Raw genomic sequence first — 23,927 nt, forward strand, 5'->3', positions numbered from 1 at the left:
TTGCATTACTGGGATGTCGTTAGTTCCAGAAACAATATAAGCCACAGACCTTTTGATATCCTTTTGGTTATATAGAGACCAAAGAGGGTAAATATAAAGGCCTTCTAACAAATCATTCAGCTCTCACTCCTGTGAGAATTTCTAGACAAAGGGAAAAAGAAACTACCTGCATGTTTTAGGGAACTGAGAAGTTTGACAATCCTATGGGAAAATATTCCTATCTAATCTTTTAAATTTATGTCCACCTAAACTGTTTTCAGTAGGCTTCAGAATCTCCTCTTTAACCCCGAGGATACTAATGTAAAGAAATAAATCACCTCAAGTCAAAAGTCTAGAATTAAGGAAAGCAAACAGTACATTAACCAGACTTTTCTGGTTCTCCTACTAGTTAAAATAACAAAACAGAAAAGCAACATGGTTTGTGATTGACATCTCTTTTCCAAAGACATCTCTAGCCTTATGTCATCTTCACAGATTAGCAGGAAATAGATGGTGAAGCCATAATGGGAAAAATTGTACACCCCAAAAATCAAAAGAAGAGAACATATTGCTAATTTCATTCATTCCTATGATTTATAAACCAGTGCTTCTAAATTATTCTAACTCAAGTTAACCAGACATACCAGATTGGGTGGGGGGGCACTAGTAGCTGACATTTTCTTGTTCAGGACACTGATCTCTTCTCACTTTTATCCTGGTTTGGGAAATCTGATCTTCTAACCTGAAGTTCACCAACTTTGAAAGGAAAGTCCAACCTCCTCCCCAATAAGCTGGAGACAGAGCTGATGTTCATGATGTTCATGTTCAACCCTAACACACCTAAGGGATCAAGGAAGGGAAATTGACAGATTGGGAGTAAGAAGAGGAGTTGTTAAAGATCACTGAATTGGAAGGAAAAGGTCATGCTTATAACTTTAAGGTAGAAATTTAGGAAATGTTATTACTACTGTCTAGTATAGTACTTATACATTTTACTGCTTTATGTTACAAATCTGATTTAAGATTTTGCAAATAGCAAATACGTTTTTGCATCAACAAATATATGAGGTCCTATTCTTATTTTCTGCCATACTAAGTTCACCATATGGCTAGATTGTTTTTTTGCAGTATTATTTTTATCTTGTATTAGGATCAGAATTATATTAGCTTTTTTTTTGTTATGTTAATCATCATACCTTACATCATTAGTTTTTGATGTAGTGTTCCATGATTCATTGTGTGCATATAGCTATCTTAGCTTTTATAAATAACTTGGATACCTTTTGCTCTTTTCATATTTTCTGAAACAACTTACATGAAATAGGAATTATATATATCTTGAAAATTTGGTAGAACCTACCAGCATAACCTGGTCCTGGGGTTTCTTAAGAGAAGTGGTCTTTGGGGTACCTGACTGGCTCAGTCAGTAGAGTCAGTGACTTTTGATCTCAGGGTCATGATATTTGATCTCTACCCATGTTGGGAGTAGTGTTTACTTGATAAAAAAAAAAAAAAGTGATCTTTGACTACCACTTCAATTTCTTTTTTTTTTTTTTAAGATTTTATTTATTTATTTGACAGACAGAGAGAGCATAAGCAGGGGGGCTGGGAGAGGGAGAAGCAGGCTCCTGCCAAGCTGGGAGAGCCAGATGCAGGGCTCGATCCCAGGACCCTGGGATCATGACCTGAGCCAAAGGCAGACGCTTAATTGACTGAGCCACCCAGGCATCCCTAAATTTCTTTATTACTTATTTGAGTTCTTTATTACTTATTTGAGTTTTTCATTTCTTTTTGTAATAATTGTGATGTTTCACATTTTCCTGGGAATTTATTCATTTCATCTCTTTTCAAATATGTCTTATTTTATTTTATTTTAATTCCAGTTTATTTAACATACAGTGTTGTATTAGTTTCAGGCTTATAATACAGTGATTCAACAATTCTATACATTACTCAATGCTCATCACAAGTACACTCTTTAATACCCATCACCTATTTTATGTATTCCCTACCCTCCTCCCCTGTGGCAACCACCAGTTTGTTCTCTATAGGTAAGAGTCTGTTTCTTGGTTTGCCTCCCTCTCTCTGTTTTTTGTTTTTTGCTCATTTGTTTTGTTTCTTAAATTCCACAGATGAGGGAAATCATATGGTATTGTGTTTCTTTGACTAATTACACTTAGCATTATGCTCTTTAGCTCCATCCATGTCATTGCAAATGGCAAGATTTCATTCTTTTTTATGGCTGAATAATATTCCATTTGAGATATATCTATATATCACAGCTTCTTTATCCATTCGTCTATCAATGGACACTCGGGCTGCTTCCATAATTTAGCTATTTTACAATAAACATAGGGGTGCATGTATCTTTTGAATTTGTGTTTTTGTATTTTGGGGGTAGATACCTAGTAGTGTGACTACTGGATTGTAGGATAGTTCTATTTTTAACTTTTTGAGGAACCTCCATGCTGTTTTCTATGGTGGCTGCACCAGTTTGCATTCCCACCAATAGTACAAAAGGGTTCCTTTGTCTCCACATAGTCACAAACACTTGCTGTTTCTTGTGTGTTTGATTTTAGCCATTCAACAGATGTGAGGTGATATCTTCTTGTGGTTTTGATTTGCATTCCCCTGATGATGAATGCTATTAAGCATCTTTTCAGGTGTCTGTTGGCCATCTGTATGTGTTCTTTGGAGAAATTTCTGTTCCCATCTTCAGCCCATGTTTCAATTGGATTATTATTTTTTTTTTTTTGGATGTTGAGTTGTATAAGTCCTTTATATATTTCAGATACTAACCCTTTATCTGATTTGTCATTTGCAAATATCTTCTCCCATTCCATGGGATGCCTTTTAGTTTTGTTGGTTATTTCCTTCATTGTAGTAATCAAAACATTATGGTACTGGCACAAAAATAGACACATAGATCAATAGAACAGAATAGAAAACCCAGAAATAAACCCACAATTATATGGTCAGTTAATCTTCAACAAAGCAGGAAAGATTATCCAATGGGAAAAAGACGGTTCCTTCAACAAATGATGTTGGGAAAACTGGTCAGGTACATGCAAAAGAATGCTTTCTTACATTATATACAAAAATAACTTCAAAATGGATTAAAGACCTAAATATGAGTCCTTGTGGTTATTTTCCAACTCATTTAATTTTAATCTTTTTCATTTTTTTTTGAGAAATGTATTTGAGCTTTGGACTTCCTTCTGACTCTTGCATTAACACTCTTTCTTACTTTCTTTCTTAAGATCACTGAGGGTTGGATTTTCCTTTCTTGTTTAAGACAACCCTTTGCATTTTGACTCCTCCATGACTTACTTTAGTCCTTGTCTTAGGGCTGGAGTTTAGGATGCAAGGAACAGAAACCCATTCATGTTAAGAGAAAAGAGGAGCTAATATAAGGACATCAATAAACCATAACTTGAAAGATATAAGGGAAGCTCTCTTTCTCTCTGAATCTCCTTTAGAGGGTCATGATCTCTCAGGGAGACTCTGCCTCTCTCCATACATCTCTGTCCTCTTCTGTTTCTCTAAGAGCTAGACCTTATAGATGCTTTCTTTAGCCACTCATGGTTTTTATTATTTCTAACTTTAGTTTTAACATGGCTCATTACTGCTACATTATCTTTTTTTTTTTTTTTTTTTAGTATGGTTGACACACAACGTCACATTAACTTTAGGTGTACAGCTTAGTGATTTGGTATGTTTATATATTATACTATACTCACCACAAATGTAGCTGTCATCTGACTTTTTACATCACTATTACAGTATCACTGACTATAACCCTATGCTGTGCCTTTTATCCTTGTGACTTATTTTTCCACAGCTGAAGGGCTGTATCTCTCTCTCCCCTTCACCCATTTTGCCCAGCCCCCTCCCCTTGGCAACCATCAGTTTGTTCTCTATATTTATAGGTCTAATTCTGCTTTTTGTTTGATTATTATTTTTTTAGATTCCACTTATGAATGGAATCATATGGTATTTGTCTTTCTCAGTCTGATTTATTTTACTCCATCCCTGTCTCAAATGGCACAATTTTACTCTTTTTATAGCTGTGTAATATTCCTGTGTGTGTGTTTGTGTGTGTATGCATCACATTTTCCTTATCTATTCGTCTATTGATAGACACTTAGGTTGCTCTCATATCTTGGCTATTGTAAATAATGCTGCAGTAATCATAGGGGTACATATAACTTTTCAAACTAGTGTTTTCATTTTCTTTGGTTAAATACCCAGTAGTGGAATTTTTGGATCATATGGTATTTCTCTTTTTAATGTTTTGAGAAAACTCCATGCCATTTAACACATTGGCTGTACCAATTTACATTCCCATCAACAGTGCACAAAGGGTTCTTTTTTCTTCACATCCTCACCAACACTTGTTATTTCTTGTCATTTTGATTTTAGCCATTCTAACAGGTGTAAGGTAGTATCTCACTGTGGTTTTGATTTGCATTTCCCTGATGATTAGTGATGTTGAGCATCTTTTCATGTGTCTATTAGCCATCTATAGATCTTCTTAGGAAAATTGTCTATTGAGGTCCTCTGACCATTTTTTAATTGGATTGTTTGGGGTTTTCTTTGGTATTGATTGAGTACAGTATCCTTTCTTTCTGTATCACCACCCTTAAATCTGTCTTTATACTGCTGATCAGCCAATTATTTACATATTTCTTAGTTCATACTCCTAACAAAGAGAATCCAATTGGCTCAACTCATCTTTTCATAATAGATAACTAACTAATGTGCTTACCTCAGTCAATCACCTGTATTGAGGGGTGAGAAACTATACTCCTCTCATTCTAATATATTCAGTTTTACTCCATTAGTTTCTTCTCCTCGTAGTTTAATTTTATTTGGTTTGTCACTCTAAAAAAAATTCCTCTTTTAATCCTGTTTTCATCTAGCTATCATCAATTCATTTTCCCTTTCACCTCATCCATTGTGCTCAAAAGGTTATTATTTGCTGTATTCACATTCTTATCTCTCATTAATTTCTCATCCCTTTGAAATTGGGCTTCCTTTCTTACTACATTCCTGGAACTACTCTAACCATGGCCACCAGTAATCTTCTAATTGTTATATCCAGTGGAAAGTTTTCAGTCCATATTTCACTGCCTTTTCTTTGACATTTGACATTCATGGCAACTTTCTTCTATAAATTTTCTGCTTTCTTGGTTTCTATGAATCTACTTTTCTTTGGTGCTGCTTGTAACCTTTTGACTTTCCTTGCTCTTTTTCTTTTTATGGGCTTTTTCTATGCCCCTTGCTTAAAATGTTGATTTTCCCCTGATTTCATACATAACTACTACTTTTTTTACTCTGTGTTCTCTTCACTTTCATGGTTTCAACTATCACATATAAACTACTGATTCCAAAACTCCTATTTCCAATCTAAACCTCTCCGTAGAACTTCAGGTTCATATATCTATAGATGATCTTTGAGCATCTCAGAGTCAACACATTTCAAAGTCAACATACCCAAACTGAATTTATCATTCCCACTCCCAAATTGGTTCTCTTGTACTTTTTTTATTCACTGTTGGTATGGCCATTTACCATTCAGGCAAACTAGAAGTGTGAAAGTCTTCATAGTCCAGGGTTGGAAAACATGACACACATGTCATTCCTCCATCCCATGCTTATTACCAACATAGGACTCATGAGCACACATGCTAACACTGCCTCATCCCATTCTCATAATGGGCATATGCCTTTCATGCTTATGTATTCTAATGAGGTTGAATGATATCACAGAATCCTTTTCTACACGGTGTTTCAGGCAACTACTATCAATCAAGATTGGTACCTGCTTATTCTCTAACCTGCTCTTTGTGCAATCACCTTTGTGCAAGACTATTTCAAGAGATTTCTTGCCCTCTTTCTTCCAATTGGGTTTGCTCAGAGGCATTCACAGAAGATTGGAAAGTGGGACAAGAGTGATGTTGGGATATTTATTCTTACAGGAGTTGCCACGGGTTGTCTGCATTTCTTTACTGAAAGACACAACTTCCATCAACAAGCTCTTCAATTCCAGAAACTGGTCATTTCTGACTTAGGGGTGATAATAGGTCTCCTATTGCTAGCCCTGGGATCATACACTATCCCTTGTCAGTTGCCCTAAATCTTTCCCACATCTTTGTAGGCAAAGTTTTCCACAGATTACCCAATTTGAGTGTACTGTCTTTTTTCTGCCAGGCCCTAACTGATATAGCATGTGAATTAAAACCCATTTGTCATCCCTTTGCTACATCACTATCAGGCCCCACACATCCATATATTTACTAAGACTTGCTTATTTCAGATCCCAAATATTACTCAATTTTATCCCTTCTCTCCTCTCTCACTCTCAGAATTCTAGTTCAGGCCCTTAGTGTCTCTCTGTGAAATAAATGCATGAAATGGAAAAGGATTTATGCTGAAGCAAACTATTTAGCAAAGACTGACAATCCTGGCAAGCTGATTACATGGCCTACTTGATTATATTTGGCTTTTTATTCTCTGGTTAATTCATGGGTCTCTATCCTATGGCCCCTATTCTTCTGTCTTCTAATCCTTATATTTTAAAAGATTGATTTTATAGGATCCTAATATATAAAATAAAGGTAGAACTGGTTCTAGTTAAAGTAAGGCTAGCACTTAAGATATAACAAGAATGTGACGTCACAATCTACCAGTGATTAAAAGGATTTGTCTTTTCTTGTTTATTTTCTCTAGCTCATTGTTTTCATAGCTCTTGTTTCACAAAGATTTATTTATTCCCATTTTTTCTATGAATTAAAGAAATTTAATGAATGAAATATGAAAATGCTTCCAGTTTATCAGAAGAATTTCACATTCTGATTTAGGATGAATATTACTCTCTGATAAGTATGATCCTCTTAACCCTTTTACCAACTGCATTGTACAGAAAGACTTAGTGAATTTGCAGTTAGCCAAAAAAAAAAAATTTATATCATATACTGTAAATTATATCTCCTCTATCTTCCATTTAATCTTATTTTTTTAAGATTTTTTTTTCAAAATTCATTTAAGAATATTTGGATCCTAATTCTGTTCTGTAGTCATCAGCCATTCTTCCAATTCAGTTTATCTTCATCCTAGTTAATGGAAAATGTTTATCTGGTAGGACTGCAGAGAAAGCCTTTTGATCTGCCAGTAGAGAACTCTAATAGGAGATTGAGTGTAGAGATTGAGTCCTAAACCTGTAAATAGTCATTCAGTGAATAACAAGTATATACAACTTTTAAAATACTATCTAGCTCTTATTTTACCATCTGGTCCACAAGATTTCTAGTGATTTTGCTAAATACCTTCTTGAAATCAAAGTTACTAGGTCTAGAGTAGAGCTTTTTTGTTTTTTATATCTGCCAAGCAAGCAATCCTTTCAGAAGTGATTAAGGTTGGTCTGACATAACTTGTTCCTGGTGAAGCTGAACTAGCTCATAGTTACTACTATCTTCCTTACTAAATACATGTAAACCTGTCTTTTCATGAATTCCTTCTAAAATCTTACAAGGCTAAAAAGCATGATTTAAAGCCTGATTGGTTTATAATTTGAGATGTCCACATTGTTTTCCTTTTTAAAAAAATTAGAAACTGTTTCATTATCTAGTCTTCTAGCATCTCTTCTATTCTCTATAGTTCTTCAAAATTACCATCAATCTAGTCATTTCATCTCCAGGTTTCCCTCATTCATTTTTTTTAATGCATTTTTTTTATTCTTATGTTAATCCCCATACATTACATCATTAGTTCTAGATGAAGTGTTCCATGATTCATTGTTTGTGCATAACACCCAGTGCTCCATGCAGAATGTGCCCTCCTCAATACCCACCACCAGGCTAACCCATCCTCCCACCCCCCTCCCCTCTAGAACCCTCAGTTTGTTTTTCAGAGTCCATCGTCTCTCATGGTTCGTCCACCCCTCCGATTTCCCCCGCTTCATTCTTCCCCTCCTGCTACCTTCTTCTTCTTTTTTTTTTTCTTAACATATATGGCATTATTTGTTTCAGAGGTACAGATCTGAGATTCAACAGTCTTGCACAATTCACCCTCATTCATTTTTTTTCAGGCAATTATGTAGGTCAAGATACAAATAAAAGATCTGCTAAAATAGGTAAGAGATCTGTTACTACTTTCTCACTTGTCCAAGCTTGTGATTTATTCTTTAAAGTTTTTTATTTACAGTAATTTTAGACTTGTAGAAGAATTGCAAAAATAGTACAGAGTATTTCCATATAGCCTTTACCTACCCTCCCCTAAGGTTAACACCCTGAATAGCCATCATCCTATTACCAAAACTAAGAAATTAATATTGTTACAATATTATTAACCAAACCATAGACTTTATTCTGATATCACCACTTTTTCCATTAATGTACTTTTTCTCCCCAAGATGCAGTCCAGGATCCCACATTATATTTAGTTTTCATGTCTCCTTAGTCTCCTCCAATCTGTAAGAGTTCCTTAGTCTCTCCTTATCTTTTTATCACCTTGACATTTTGATTACTAGTCAGGCATTCTGTTGTGTCCCTCAGTTGTGTTTATCTGATATTTTGTCCTGATTAAATTGAGATTATTCATTTGGGGAACAAATATTGGAAGTGATGTACCCTCCTCAGGGCATTATAGAGGGTGGCACATGATGTTGATATATATTATTATTGATGATGTTAACCTTGATCACTTGGTTTAGGGTGTGTGTGTCAGGTTTCTCCACTGTGAAGTTGCTATTTTCCCCCTTTGTAATTAATAAATATTTGCAAGGAGATCCTTTGATACCATGCAATTATCTTCTTTCTTCTTAAACATTCACCTACTGTTTTAGAATTTACTGATGGATCATTCCAGATCTCATTCCTCTTTATGGCTGAGTGATATTCCATTGTGTGTGGCTCAATTTCTAGTGTGGTATTCTAATAATAATTTTCTACCTCCCTTATTCCTTCTGCATTTATTGATTGGAATACTTCTGTAAGGAAGAGTTGTTCCTTCTTTTATTTATTTATTTTTAATGGTTTTATTGAGATATAGTTGACATACAGTAAACAACACATATATAAGGAGTACAATTTGATGTTTTAACATACATGTAACTATCACCACAATAAAAAAAATTAACATGTCCATAACCACCAAAAGTTTCCTTATATTCATTTCTTTTTTTAAAAAAGATCTTTTGTTTTAAGATTTTATTTTTTTATTTGTCAGAGAGAGAGAGAGAGAGAGAGCACAAGCAGGAGGAGTGGCAGGCAGAGGGAGAAGCAGGCTCCCTGCTGAACAAGGAGCCCAATGCGGGGCTCGATCCCAGGACCCTGGGATCATGACCTGAGCTGAAGGCAGCTGCTTAACCAACTGAGCCACACAGGCATCCTGAAAAGATTTATTTATTTTGAGAGAGAGAATGAGAGAGAGTGCCAGCCTGTGAGTGGGGGGAGGGGCAGAGGGAGAAGAGAAAGAGAATCTCAAGCAGATTCCCCGCTTAGTGCAGAGCCAGAATGCAAGGCTTGAGATCATGACCTGAGCAGAAATCAAGAGTCTGACACTTAAAGACTGAGCTACCCAGGGGCCCCTCCTTATATTCTTTTTTATTTTTATGTTACGTTAATCACCATACATTACATCATTAGTTTTTGATGTAGTGTTCCGTGATTCTTTGTTTGCGTATAACACCCAGTACTCCATTCAGTACATGCCTTCTTTAATACCCATCACCAGGCTAACCCATCCCCCCACCCCCCTCCCCTCTAGAACCCTCAGTTTGTTTCTCAGAGTCCATAGTCTCTCATGGTTCGTCTCCCCCTCCAATTTCCCCCCCTTAATTTTTCCCTTCCTACTATCTTCTTTTTTTTAACATATAATGTATTATTTGTTTCAGAGGTACAGGTTTGTGATTCAACAGTCCTACCTCCCTTTTCTTCCCACTCTCCTTGATGTCCCCAGGCAACCACTCAACTGCTGTCACCGTAGATTATTTTGCACTTTCTAGAACTTTATATAAATGGAATAATACAGTATACATTCTCTTTTCATTTGGCCTCTTTCACTCAGGATAATTATTTTGAGATTTATTCTTGCTGTTTCATAAGTCAATAATTTTTTTTTCTGAGTTATATTCTGCTTCTCCATATATGAAAATTAGTTTATATGTCCACCTATGATGGATATTTGGGTTGTTTTTAGTTTTGGCTATCACAAATGCCCCTTCTAGCATTCTTGTATTAGTGTTAACAGAATTTATTTTTGTCCATAATTTTATTTTTGACCTATTATATCATTATATTTAAGTTGTGATTTTTATAGGCCATATACATTTGGGCTTTGCTTTTTTATTTATTATTTATTTGTTTATTATCATGCACAGTATTTTATTGCATTTTATTTTATTGGGACATCTATCCCAATCTGTTTTTTACTTATTGAAGTATAGTTGACACACAATGTTACATTAGTTTTGGGTACAACATAGTACTTTAAAACTCTATACCTTATGCTTTGCTCACCACAAATGTAGCTATTACAGTACCATTGACTATATTTCTTATGCTGAACCTTTAATCCTACTGACTTATTCATTCCATAACTAAAAGCCTGTACCTCCCACTTCCCTTTATCCCATCTGCCCACCCTTCTCCCCTCTGGTAACCACCAGTTTGTTCTCTGTATTTATGAGTGTATTTCTGCTTTTATTGTCTGTTCATTTGTTTGTTTTTTAGATTCTACATATAAGTGAAATCATATGGTATTTGTCTTTCTCTGTCTGACTTATTTCACTTAGCATAATACCCTCTAGGTCCATATGTTGCAGATGGCAAGATCTCATTTCTTTTTATGGCTGACTGATATTCCATTGTGTATATGTATATATATGTATTCCATATATTCCATATCCTATATATATATATATATATATATATATATATATATGTATTACATATATATATATGTATTACCCCTCCCCATTGTTTTTCTTGCCTGCTTTGTTGTAGATTAATTCACCATATAAACATGAGTTTATGGGGCGCCTGGATGGCCTGGATGGCTCAGTTGGTTAAACATCTGACTCTGGGTTTTGGCTCAGGTCATGATCTCATGGGTTGTGAGACTGAGCCCCGAGTTAGGATCCTCACTCAATGGGCAGTCTCCTTGAAGATTCTCTCCCTCTACCCCCCAACCACTCATGCATGCTCTCTCTCTCTCTCTCAAATAAACAAATAAATCCTTAAAAACAACCAAAAATGAGTTTATTTCTGGTCTCTATTTTGTTCCATAATCTATGTGTCTGTTTTTGTGCCAGTACCATACTGTTTTGGATATTATAGCTTTATAATATATCTTGAAATCTGGGATTGTGATACCTCCGGCTTTGTTCTTTTTCAAGATTGCTTTGGTTATTCAGGGTCTTTTGTTATTCCACACAAATTTAATATTATTTTTTCTAGTTTTGTGAAAAATGCTGTTGGTATTTTGATAAGGATTACAAAGAATATGTAGATTGCTTTGAGTAGACTGGACATTTTTTAACAAATATTAATTCTTCCAACCCATGAACATGGAATATCGTTCCATTTGTTTGTGTCATCTTGAACTTCAGTAATGAATGTTTTATAGTTTTCAGAGTACAGGTGTTTCACTTCCTTGGTAAAGTTTATTCCTAGGTATTTTATTCTTTTTGTTGCAATTATAAATGGAATTTTTTTCTTAATTTCTCTTTCTGCTACTTTGTTATTAGTATGTAGAAATGCAACCAGTTTCTGTATATTAATTTTGTATTCTGCAATTTTACTGGTTCATTTATTACTTCTAACAGTTTTTTGGTGGAGTCTTTAGGGTTTTCTAGATATGGTATTATGTCATCTAGAAATAGTGACAATTTTATTTCTTTCTCATCAATTTGGATGGGGCCTTTTTTTTTCTTTTTCCTGTCTGATTGTAGACCTACAATCTGACAATCTCTGCCTTTTAATTTGGTGCTCAGACCATCTACATTTAATATGGTTATTGATATAGTTAGGTTTAAATCTATCATTTTGCTATTTGTCCCATGTTTCCCATTTTATATTTGTCCTATCTGTTCTTTGTTCTTTTTCCCCCTCTCTTTCTGTCCTGTTTGGATTGAGTACTTTTTATGATTCCATTTTTATCTCCTTTAATGGCTCTTTAGATACAACTCTTTGTTTTGTTATTTATTGCTTGTTTTGGGTTTGTAGTATATACATCTTTAACTTCTCATCATCTACCTTCAAGTGATATTATATCACTTCACTTGTAGTATTAGAACCTTATAATTAGTGTACTGCCATTTCTCTTTTGGCTTTTGTGGTATAGTTATCATATATTTTACTTTTTCATGTGTTATAAACCTTACACTACATTTTAAAAATTTAAATTGTCAATATCTTTTTAAAATTTTAAATATAAAAATATGTTTGTAAGATATAAGAAATGTATGTTTAAGGGTGCCTGGGTGGCTCAGTCAGTTTAGCGTCTGACTCTTAATCTTAGCTCAGGTCTTGATCTCAGGGTCATGATTTCAAACCCCACCCTGGGCTCTGCACTGGGCATGGAGCTAACTTAAAAGAAAAAGAAAGAGAGAGAGATGTATGTTTAGTCATATAATTGCTATTTCTGATGCTCTTCATTACTTTATCTTAGATCCTTATTTCAATCTGGTATTATTTTGCTTCTTCCTGAAGAGTCTTCTTTATCGTACTTGTACTGGTGGTCTGCTAGTGATCCAGCTTTTGTATATCTGAAAGTCTTTATATTACCTTCATTTTTGAAAGATATTTTTGCTGTATATAGAATTCTAGGTTGACAGGTTTGAGGGAATTTTTTTGTACTTTAAAGATGAGAGTCCACAGTCTTCTCACATGCATTGTTTACACTGAAGAATCTACTATCATCCTTATCTTTGTTCCTATGTACATAATATTTTCCCCCCTCTAGCTGTTTTTAAGACTTCCTCCTTTTCTCTGATTTTGAACAATTTGATTATGATGTACCTTAGTGTAGTTTTCTTTATGCTTTTTGTGCTTGGGATTTTTTTTGCTCCTTAAATCTCTGAGTTTATAATTTTTTTTTAATCAAATTGGGGAAAATTTCATCCTTTATTTCTTCAAATGTTTTTTGTCCCCCACTCTCTTCCCTCCTTTAGGGATTCCACTTACACATATAGTAGGCCATGTGAATTCCCCACATATCACTGATACTCTATTTTCTTTTTCCAGTCTCTTTTCTTTGTTTGATTTTGGATAGTTTCTATTATTATGTCTTCAAGTTTACTAATCTGCAATGTCTAACCTGCTGTTAATCCCATCCAGTGTATTTTTCATCTCATAAATTATAATTTTCATCTCCGGAGGTTAAGTTTAAGTCTTTTTTTTACTATCTTGCATATTTCATTATATTTTTGAACATTTGGAATACAGTTATAACTGTGTTAATGTTCTTTTTTTTTTTTAAGATTTTATTTATTTATTTGACAGAGAGGGTCACAGCAAGAGAGGGAACACAAGAGGGAGAAGCAGGCTTCCCGTACAGCAGGGAGCCCGATGCAGGGCTCGATCCCAGGAGCCTGGGATCATGACTTGAGCCGAAGGCAGACGCTTAACGACTGAGCTACCCAGGCGCCCTGTGTTAATGTTCTTATCTGTTAATTCTAAAATCTGTCAATCTGGATCAGTTTTAATTGATATTTTTAATTGAAATTTTTATTAATTGTAGATTCATATGCAGTTGTGAGGAGTCAAACAGAGAAATCCCCTGTGCCCTTTACCCCCTTTTCCCTGATGGTAACACCTTGTAAAACTAGTAAAATATCGTAGCCAGAATGTGTTGATACAAAGCACTGATCTTGCTCAGATTTCCCTAATTTTACTTGTATTCATTTTTGTGCCTGTGTGTTTTTAGATCTGTATCATTCTATCCCATGTTTAGGTTCTTTCATCCACCACCACAGTCAAGGTACAGTTCCATCACCACAAGAATCCCTCTTCTTGTCTTTTTATAACCAAGCCCCCTTCTATCTCGCCCCCACCTTACCCCCAGCCCTACCCCTGCAACAACTAATCTGTCCTCCATTTCTAAAATTTTGTCATTTCAGGGGCTCCTGGGTGGCTCAGTCAGTTATAATTTTGTCATTTCAAAAATGTTAAATAAATGGTCTCCTATAATATATAACCTTTGGGGACTGGCTTTTTTCATTCAATATAGTTCCCTGGAAGTTCATCTAAGACTGACTGATTTTTCACCTCACTATGTGTTTTATTTTTCTGCTGCTTTCCATGTGTGATAATTTTTTTAAGATTTTATTTATTTATTTGAGAGAGAAAATGAGAGAGAGAGAGAGAGAGCATGAGTAGGGGGAAGTGCAGAGAGAGAGGCACAAGTAGACTCCCTGCTGAACAGGGAGCCTGACAAGGGGCTCAATCCCAGGACCCTGAGATCATGACCTGAGCCAAAATCAGAGCTTAACCGACCAAGCCACCCAGGTGCCCCCATGTGTGATGATTTTTATTTGATGCTAGACATTGTGAATTTTCTCTGTTGGGTCCTGGGTATTTTTGTATGCATTTAAATATTTTTCAGGTTTGCTCTGGATTGCAGTTAAATTACTTGGAAATAATAATTTGATCCTTTCAGGTCTTGCTTTTAAAACTCATTAGGCAATACCAAAAAGTATTTTATCTAAGTCTACCTATTCCCCACTACTAAGCAAGACCTTCTGAGTATTCTGTCTTACATCTCATGAGTTATGAAGTGTTTTAGTTCCCAGCCCAGTGTGTCAAGTGCATTTGCTTTATCCTTTCAGGGAATTCTTTCCTCAGCTTCAGTTAGTTTCCTCATTGCATTCACTGCCCAGTACTATGCTAAATATTCAAAGGGAACCCTCTGGGGCACCTGGCTGGCTCATTTAGTAGAGCATGTGACTCTTAATCTCAGGGTCATGAGGTCAAGCCCCATGTTGGGCATAGAGCTTACTTTAAAAAATAATAAAGTACAGGTCAAGCCCTATATTTAAAAAGTTGGGGGGACCCTCTGCAGATCTCTGCATTTCTTTCTCTCTGCAGCTCTTCTCCAGTACTCTGTCCTGAAAAATACACACTGCCTTGGTCTCCCCTGACCCTTTGAGCTCCAACTGGGTTCACCCTCTCTGCACATAGACTGGAAACTCAACTCAAGGCAATAAGTTAAGGCAGTTCTAGGGCTCCTCTCCTTTGTTTCCCGGTTGTCTCCTTTGATTGCCTGCTGTCTGGTGTCTTTAAAAAAAAAAATTGTTTCATATATTTTGCCTGTTTTTTTTCTGGGTGGGCGTTCTTTCAAGCAAGAGGGCAAGTCTCACCCCTATTATTCCATCTTGACTGGAAGCCAAAAGTACTTTATGATTTATTCTTGATCAGATAAATTTTTTCATTTTGACATAGATTTATTCTCTTTTTTCAAGAAAATAGAAACAAATTGAAATTTAATTTTCTTTCAATTTCATTTTATTATTGCAGTTGTTTGCCCAAGTATCCCTTAATCTTCATGTTCCAATTATAACTTTAAAAGTACCTTTTATATCTTTAGGATTTTTCTAAACTCCACTTCATTCTGGATTTGATAAACTTTTTGATATTTTTCTCAGATGCCTTTTCATTTTTCCCTCCCTTCTACATTTCTTCCTTCTTTCCATTCAATAAGTATTTATTGAAGGCCTATAATGTGCCACATGCTATGCTAAGCACTGAGGATAATGCCATGAAAAGGATAGACAAAGTCCTTGCTCTCTTACTGAAATTCTAGTGATGGGAGAAAGGCAATAAACACATAAACAGTAATTTTATTTAAGTTATGAATATATGCTATGAAGAAAATAAACAAGATGACATTTTAAGGTGATATTGGAGCTCAAATATTAGAAGAGTTAGAACAAAGAACAGCAACTTCAAAAGCCCAAAGTAAAAAATAAGTTTGACATATTCAGGGAACAGAAAAAAGGACATGACTGGAGAGACACTTATAAAATGTGGTCAGGGAAAGACACTCACAAAATGTGGTAGTCAGAGGTCAAATCATACAAGGTCTTGAAGGCTGAATCAGGTTTATCTGCCTTTCCTTTTGCCTTTTATACACAGCCTCTTTATACCTAAGCAATATAGAAAGCTCCCTGTACAACCCCTTGAGCTTCTACACATTTCTCTCTGGTTTCTTATCTTTGGGCTTAGGCTGTTTGTATGGCTATGGTCAGAATGTTCTTTTTTTTAATAACTTCAAAATCTTTTTTGCCTTCCTTATAATAGATGCTTACAATGCACTTTTACCTCTTTGAATACTTTGAAATATGCTTTCCAAAGTCTAAAATACCTAGGTAACCACTCCCAATGTGCACGTCCTAGACTATTAGAGTCCCCCAGATAACATGACCCATTTCTCCAATTATTCCAATTGTGCCTATTATTATTCAGTTAAATACAAAGAAGTAGTTTTAAGAGGCCGCTGTGAATAGGCATCCAAAATTTTGTCAGCTTTTATCACAAAAACTTCTAGCAGATTGCTTCTACCAGTCCATTCTTAACACAGCTAAAAGGAAATACCTTCCTCAAGTGCAGTTAGGGTCTGTCACCCCTCTGCTTAAACTCTTCTGTTGCTTTCCCATTGCAGTTAAAATAAAATAAAATGCAAAACATGATTATGAATAAGGTGGCCCTACATTGTTCCTTCCTTGCCTGTTTCTCTAACTTCATCTCGTGCCACTCCCCCTTTCCCTCATTACACTCCAGCGACATCAATCTTAACTTCCGTTCTAGAACACACCCAGCTCATGTCCAGCATGCTGTTTCCCTTGCCTGGAGTTGTGTCCCCCGCCCCAGATTCTTATGGCCAGTTTCTTTCTCATCCTTCAGGCCTCTCAAATTTCACCTCCTCAGAGAGGACTCCCCTTGTCTCTGAAGGAGATCTCTCTTTCCACCCCAGCCCCCCCATCCTTGTTTTCTCTTAGGCCCTTGTTTATTTCTTTCATAGCACTTAACATGACCTGCAGTTATTTTATTTATGTATTTGCTTATTGGTTTATGTTGTGTCACCACCACTACAATGTAAGCCTCCCAAATGCAATGTCCCCATTGCCTAGAACTAGGTCTGATATGTGGTAGGCCCTAAGGAAGGATTTAAATAATTTCATTTGAGTTCATACCTGGTTGAGGTTTTTGGATGAGTGAATGAATGAATAAACATATTAGAAAGCAGATCATAAAGTTTCAGAATAAAATTCACTTTATGACCAAGATTTTCTTTAATACGAAAGTATTAAAGTCCAATGAGGGAAAAAAAGACAGGTATTGTAAAATTCTCATTATCTAAATTACTAATTCACTGTGACCCAATTACCCTTGTGCATCTATTGATGAACAATGAAAAAGATTAACATCAACATCATCTCAAAACATGCATTTTTGCTAAATATAATTTCATTTTTAATTTTTTATGGTATCTTCTTTTGTATTTTGTAAGATTAATGAAAATTTTCAGTGGCTCTTGTATATATATTAAAATGTATTTATATGAATCTTTATATATATGAAGTAGATTGAGGAATTTTCTTTAAAAAATAAAACTTATGTAGTAGTGAGCTGTTTGGCAATGTTTGATATAAAACCATGATTGAAAATATGAAATGGTATAGAATCTTATCTCTTTATTATTCAGTATTAGTCATATAATACAGGTAAATCATAGTGCTTGTATTATAATATCCTGGCATTTTTTTTAGTGATTTCATCTGTTGAAGTGTTCATGATTAAAATATAAAAATTATTACCGCAGTTGTCTATTGAAGTGTTCATGCTTGAAGCATTAAAATTATCATCGCAGTCATATCTTCAGATTTATCTATTAATTGTTTATTACTAGTAGGAAATGACCTGGTAGTCTAAATTTGAAGTTTGCTTGAGGGTTTCAGGATTATTTTCTTACAAATACGACAAACTCCTTTTATTTGTCCCTCTTGTTTTTAGTGTAAAAATTCATAGCTATATTTTGTAGTTGTCTGCTGTGTTTAATAGATGATTTATTTGTCAACTTCTGCTTTCTGATTCTAATTTAGATATCTTTCTGACCAATATAATGAATCAATAACTAGTAATACTGCTCAGCTAGTGAGCTAAATTAATATATGCTCCATGAAGCTATGTTACCTTTTTTAGATACTTTGTAAGTCAGTAGAGACTAATTTATTAGCTGATAGGTTAATCTGAGTCATTAGTTTATTAGCTGATTGGTTAATCTGAGTCATTAGTATCCATCTTGAAAACTATAAAAATAAAAATATTAAAGCATATTCTAATTGGAAGTTTAAAAACAAAAAGCTACAGTAAGGAGTAAAATCTTCAAATGGTACCTATGGTTAGAACTAAAAAAAGCTTGGGGCGCCTGGGTGGCTCAGTCATTAAGCGTCTGCCTTCGGCTCAGGTCATGATCCCAGGGTCCTGGGATCAAGCCCCACATCGGGCTCCCTGCTCCGCGGGAAGCCTGCTTCTCCCTCTCCCACTCCCCCTGCTTGTGTTCCCTCTCTCGCTGTGTCTCTCTCTGTCAAATAAATAAAATAAAATCTTTAAAAAATAAAAAAAAAAATAGAACTAAAAACAGCTTTATTTTTTTATTCTGTTCCTTTGCCTGTGTTTTAAGTTGCCATGGAAATTTTTTCGTTAACATTAGATTGATTTGCCCAGAAATGAAATTGCTTGCATCATCTTATCTCCCCATGTTCCTAAAGCCTCCTAAGCCAACTTTAGTGTTTTAGAGTCCCAGCTGGTCCCGATGCCCAAGTTTCTCCCATACTGAGTATTCTTAAAACTCAAATATAATACATTGATGTGTTCGTTGTTAGTATTAAGGTCACTGTCCTGTTTTCATTCTTGGTCCCCCAAAAATTCTTTTAAGCATTTTAAGTCATCGAGGAAAAACTTTGAATTATAAGCTAAAGAATGCTAAGGAAATCTACATAATAAAAACAAAGTCAAATGCTTTTATAAAAGCTTATGTTAGCATTTTAGGCCCTTTTGCTATAAAATATTAAAGTCCATGGTAACGAACATAGAAAACCAGTATTTAATATGAGTAATTGAACCTCATACGCCTCTGTTATGTGTTCAAATTTATGCCTAAGTCAGTTCTTGAAAGTAGAACTTTGTGTCCATTGCCGAAAATAAACATAATTCTCTTCTAAGTACTTGATTGCTTCATGCCACTTAAGTGAAGCTCCCAAGTGATTTCCAAAAAGGTTTGGAGGAATTGTACCATGTATTATTTGTTTTTGAGAACTTATATAGTGGGTACTCAATACATGTTTGTTTGAATTAACATGTAATTTTAGTCTCTGAAGATTAAGATACAAAGATTATTTTTACTAAGACCACCCAAGGAAGGAAAGGTTGGAAATTCATGGTATTTTATGTAAAAGGGAATCCAATTTCAGCATCTATAGATACTAAAAGTACTACAACGTTATGTGTGATATTTAAATGTCACCTAAATGTTTTTACACTTAGAATATGTTCTTCAACTTGCTTTTCTTCACTTGACAGTATGTCTTAGAAATCTTTCCATATCACTTATAGAACTACCTCTTTTAAGTGTTGTATTATCTTCCATATTATAAATGTTACATTATTTATTTACCTATTCTCTAATTAATAGGCATTCAGGTTGTTTTGTGTTTTTCATTCTAATGAATTAGTGCTACTGTGAATATCATCTTACATAATTCTTTGTGCACAAATTTGATTATTTTTCCATACATGATGAAGAAGGATTGCTGTGTCAAAAGATATGCATGTTTTAAATTCATATCGATACTGATACATTACCCTTCTAAAAGGAGGTAACAGTTTGTCCCTCTACCAGTTTATGACACTAGTTTTCCCATACTCAACCAAACTTGATATTAGCAATATTTTAAAAATGTTTACATGTCTTATGAGTGAAAAGTGATACTTCCTTATTGCTTTATTTTGCATTTTCTGATTACTACTAAGATTGAGCATCCTTTCTTAAATTTACTGGCCTTTTGCTTTACCTCTTCTCAGCATATCCATATTTACTGTTCATTTTTCTTTTGGGCTTCTTATCTCTTTATTACTGATTTTAGAAGCTCTTTATACATTCCAGATATTAAGGCTTTGACTGTTAAATATCTTGTGAATATTTTCCTCAGTCTATCAATTATTTTTTAAGTTTTTTGGTGATTTTTTTGCTGAATGGAGGTTTTAAATTTCGATATAGTCAAATTGAGCAGTCTTTTTCATTACGGCATTTGGTTTTCATCTCTTTTAGAAGGCCTCCATAAATATGGCACAAATAAACATATTCTTTTATACTGTCTTAATGCATTTATATTTTAGTTTGATTTAGTGTTTTTTATTTAAGTCTTGAATCATCTGGAATATGTTTTGTGAATTACATGAGTCAAGGAAGTAACTTATTTTTCTTCCAAGTGGGTATCCAATTGTCCCAACTCTATGTATTGAATTGACCATCCTTTTCCTACAGAATTAAAGTGACATCTATATGATGAACTAAATTTGCCTATCTATAGGTTTATTGGTGGCCACTCCCGTTTATTACACTACTTACCTATTCTCACATCAATACTACAACTTTTTATTTATTTTTAATTTTTTTAAGATTTTATTTATTTATTTTAGAGAGAGGGAGTGAGAGCAGGGGGAGGGGTGGGAGGGGGAGGGACAGGAAGAGGGGGAAAGAATCTCAAGCAGACTCTGCACTGAGCAAGGAGCCTGACACCAGGCTCGATCTCACAACCCTGAGATCACAACCTGAGCTGAAACCAAGAGTCAGATATTTAACTGACAGAACCACCCAGGTGCCCCAATACTACAGCTTTTTAATATAATTTACTATTAGATAGGGTAATTATCCATTTCTTGTTTTTGTATGTTGGTTTTATACCCAACTATCCTCTAAATATCTTTGTCATTGGTTCTAATAATTTTTCAGTGTGAGCTTTCTGAATAAATGACCACATTGACTTCAAGTACTGACAGTTTTATTTCTTTATTTCTATTAACTATATCTCATATAGTAGTTGTTTGTCTTGCTAAATATGCAAAACCAATTCCTTAGTCAATATTCAAGACCAATCCCATTTTGCATAAATACCTATAAAGGGGCCCATTTCTATCAACTTCTCCAAAAGGTTTTACCTTCTCTAGCTGTTCCCCCTCTCAAATTCTGTCCTCCTCCATTGTGCAAGATGGATTAGAGTTATTTTTCTCAATTTCTATAGCCTCCACATCTTTCTTTTCCTTCTTTCTTTCTTCCTTTCTCCCTTCTTTTCTTTCTTTCTTTCTAAATATTCTTTACCTTAAATTTGAGTTATTCCAACCCATATATGAGGCTGAGGGAGTTAGGCGAAGTAAGGAAGAGATTCAAAAGTACAGTAGCCCTTTATATTAACCTTTTCTGACCTTATGCAGAATTTTACTTTGCCCTTTATTTAAGCATTTAATCACTTTGCCTTATAATTTTCATGAGGCTATATTTTATCTCCCCAACATTTTAACTGCTTCAGGTCAGACTATTTCTCCTGCCTTTTATCTACTTATATTTCCTTTCCTCCTTCCCTTATACCTGTACTGCATGTTCTTTAGCTTCATATAGACCTTTATTCCAGTTTAGATTCTGTTTTCCATATCCTCATTAACACATTTGCCATATCTCAAACTTTATTGCCCCTCTTTCTTTTGCTCACCCATCTCCACAACTCTGGTCCTATTTTACTTTTGTTTGTGTTTTCCCTACATTTTTTTTTAAGATTTCATTTATTTATTTGAGAGAGAGAGAGACAGATAGTGACAGAACAGGGAGGAGCGGGAGAAGCAGGCTTCCCGCTGAGCAAGGAGCCCAACGCTGGGCTCGATCCCAGGACCCTGGGATCATGACCTGAGCCGAAGGCAGACGCTTAACCGACCTAGTCACCCAGGCGCCCGTTTTCCCTATATTTTTAAAACTTTTTATTTTGAAATGATTTCAGACTTACCAAGAAGTTATTATAGTTTATGTAAATTATTTGTTAGGTAATCTATTATCTATTTATCTATGTATCTATTTATTATCTACATGTACAAATTCAACAATTAACATTTTGCCATATTTACTTTATCATTCTCTCTCACACACACCCCTTGTGGGTATTTGTGTATATTTTTTAAGAACAGTTCGATATTAAATTGCAAATGTGATATTTTCTGTTTTTGCTTTTTCCATGCCTATACTCAATAACCCAGAAATCCAACTCTGTTCATACTGCTGTCTTGCCTAATAAGGCATGTTCTGGCAAATAAGGTCACATTTTGGATTATGCTATAAATTTATGATCTGACCTCATATTGACTTTCAAGGCTGCCTATGTATGAGTCACTGTTTTTCAAATTTGCAAACACAGGGGTATTTGGGGATATTATTTTCTTAAAATTTTCTATTAATTAATAAAAAATTAATTTCTATATTTATGAAAATCAGATGATACATTCTATGTGATTTCAGTTATTTGGAATCTTTGAGATTGTCTTTATGGCCAGTTATTTTTATTTATTTACCAAATATTTACATAATACTTACTATGGTCCAAGCATTAAGTACTTAACAAATCTTTATTTATTCAATTTGCTCAACACTATGTGGTAGATAAGATTATTATCTTCATTTTACAGATGAGGAAACTGAGGGACAGAAATGTAACATACCCTAAGTCTACACAAGTAAGAGAGCTGAAATTTTAATTCCACCAGTCTGGGTCCAGAATCTATGTTCTCAACCACCATACTATGCTAATTTTTTCCATCTCATGTGCTCTTTTTTAAAATATGCATTTATAATTCTTACTGATTTGTATAATCTTCTGTGTATTTCCGTTAGATTGAGCTTTTTTTTTTAATGGCGAAAAAGTGTTTATTGAGGTAAATGAGGCAAGTTTTAATTGATGAAAATAAAAATCTATAACAAAATAGAAACAGTGATCAATCTCCATCCATCTATATTATAACTCAAAATATAAGTTGAAATTTTATAAGGATAAATTCATAGAAATGTGCTTTTTTTGACACTTAGATACAATGCTATGAGTTTAATCTGTGAGTTTATACAGAAATTTGTAATTAGTGAATAAATAATTTCAAAGCAGATATGCACAATATATCTAACAAGATAAACCTAACAGAGAAGAAATGAGGCTGATCCCCTAGCCTTTGGTTCTACCCATAGGAGACTGCTTAGTCAAAATTATTTTTCTTTATTAAATAATTTTAATTCTAGGTATCTATGCAAAACCAATCACTAAAAATTTAGAAAATTGACCCAGCATTGTCCGTTCTAGCATTATTCACCTGGCATAAATTGGAAGCAGTATAAAAGTTTAACATTAATGAAATGAATTATGATGTACACATATAATAATATAAATTTATCATTCTCGTATCATATCATATTTATAATAAGTTATAAATAATATAATAATATTCATTAAAATTATTACATAGAAACAAAAATGTTTAATGGCCTGATACCACATTAAAAATAATATAAAGTGGGGGCGCCTGGGTGGCTCAGTCGGTTAAGTGACTGCCTTCGGCTCAGGTCATGATCCTGGAGTCCCTGGATCGAGTCCCGCATCGGGATCCCTGCTCGGCGGGGAGCCTGCTTCTCCCTCTGACCCAGCCCACTCTCTATGTGCTCTCTCTCATTCTCTCTCTCTCTCAAATAAATAAACAAAATCTTTAAAAATAATAATAATAATAATATAAAGTGGAAAATTAGGACATAACAGCATAATCTCAGTTACATAAAGACAAATTTACAGTTATTCTAGAAAATCTAGACTGGAAAGACAAACTGGCATGTTAATAATGATATTCTCTAGATGTTGTGATTTT

The 23,927-nt window shown here is 34.6% G+C and overlaps 1 protein-coding gene across 12 annotated transcripts in view; it reads left to right on the forward strand.

The window, feature by feature from the left end:
* The window catches only part of MBD5 (methyl-CpG binding domain protein 5), a 440,770-nt gene that overhangs the window by 337,854 nt on the left and 78,989 nt on the right, over positions 1–23,927 (forward strand). Inside the window, exon 5 of one of the 12 annotated variants that reach the window (XM_064586491.1) lies at positions 8,069–8,113. The exons of the other annotated variants lie outside the window; for them this stretch is intronic. The gene's annotated coding sequence lies outside the window, so the exon portion shown is untranslated. The remainder of the gene's footprint in view (positions 1–8,068; positions 8,114–23,927) is intronic. 12 annotated transcript variants of the gene reach the window in all.

Source organism: Mirounga angustirostris, unplaced genomic scaffold (assembly GCF_029215605.1).
Source record: "Mirounga angustirostris isolate CCGP_5_RB_7025 unplaced genomic scaffold, mMirAng1.0.hap1 SCAF_3, whole genome shotgun sequence".
NCBI classification, from domain to species: domain Eukaryota; kingdom Metazoa; phylum Chordata; class Mammalia; order Carnivora; family Phocidae; genus Mirounga; species Mirounga angustirostris.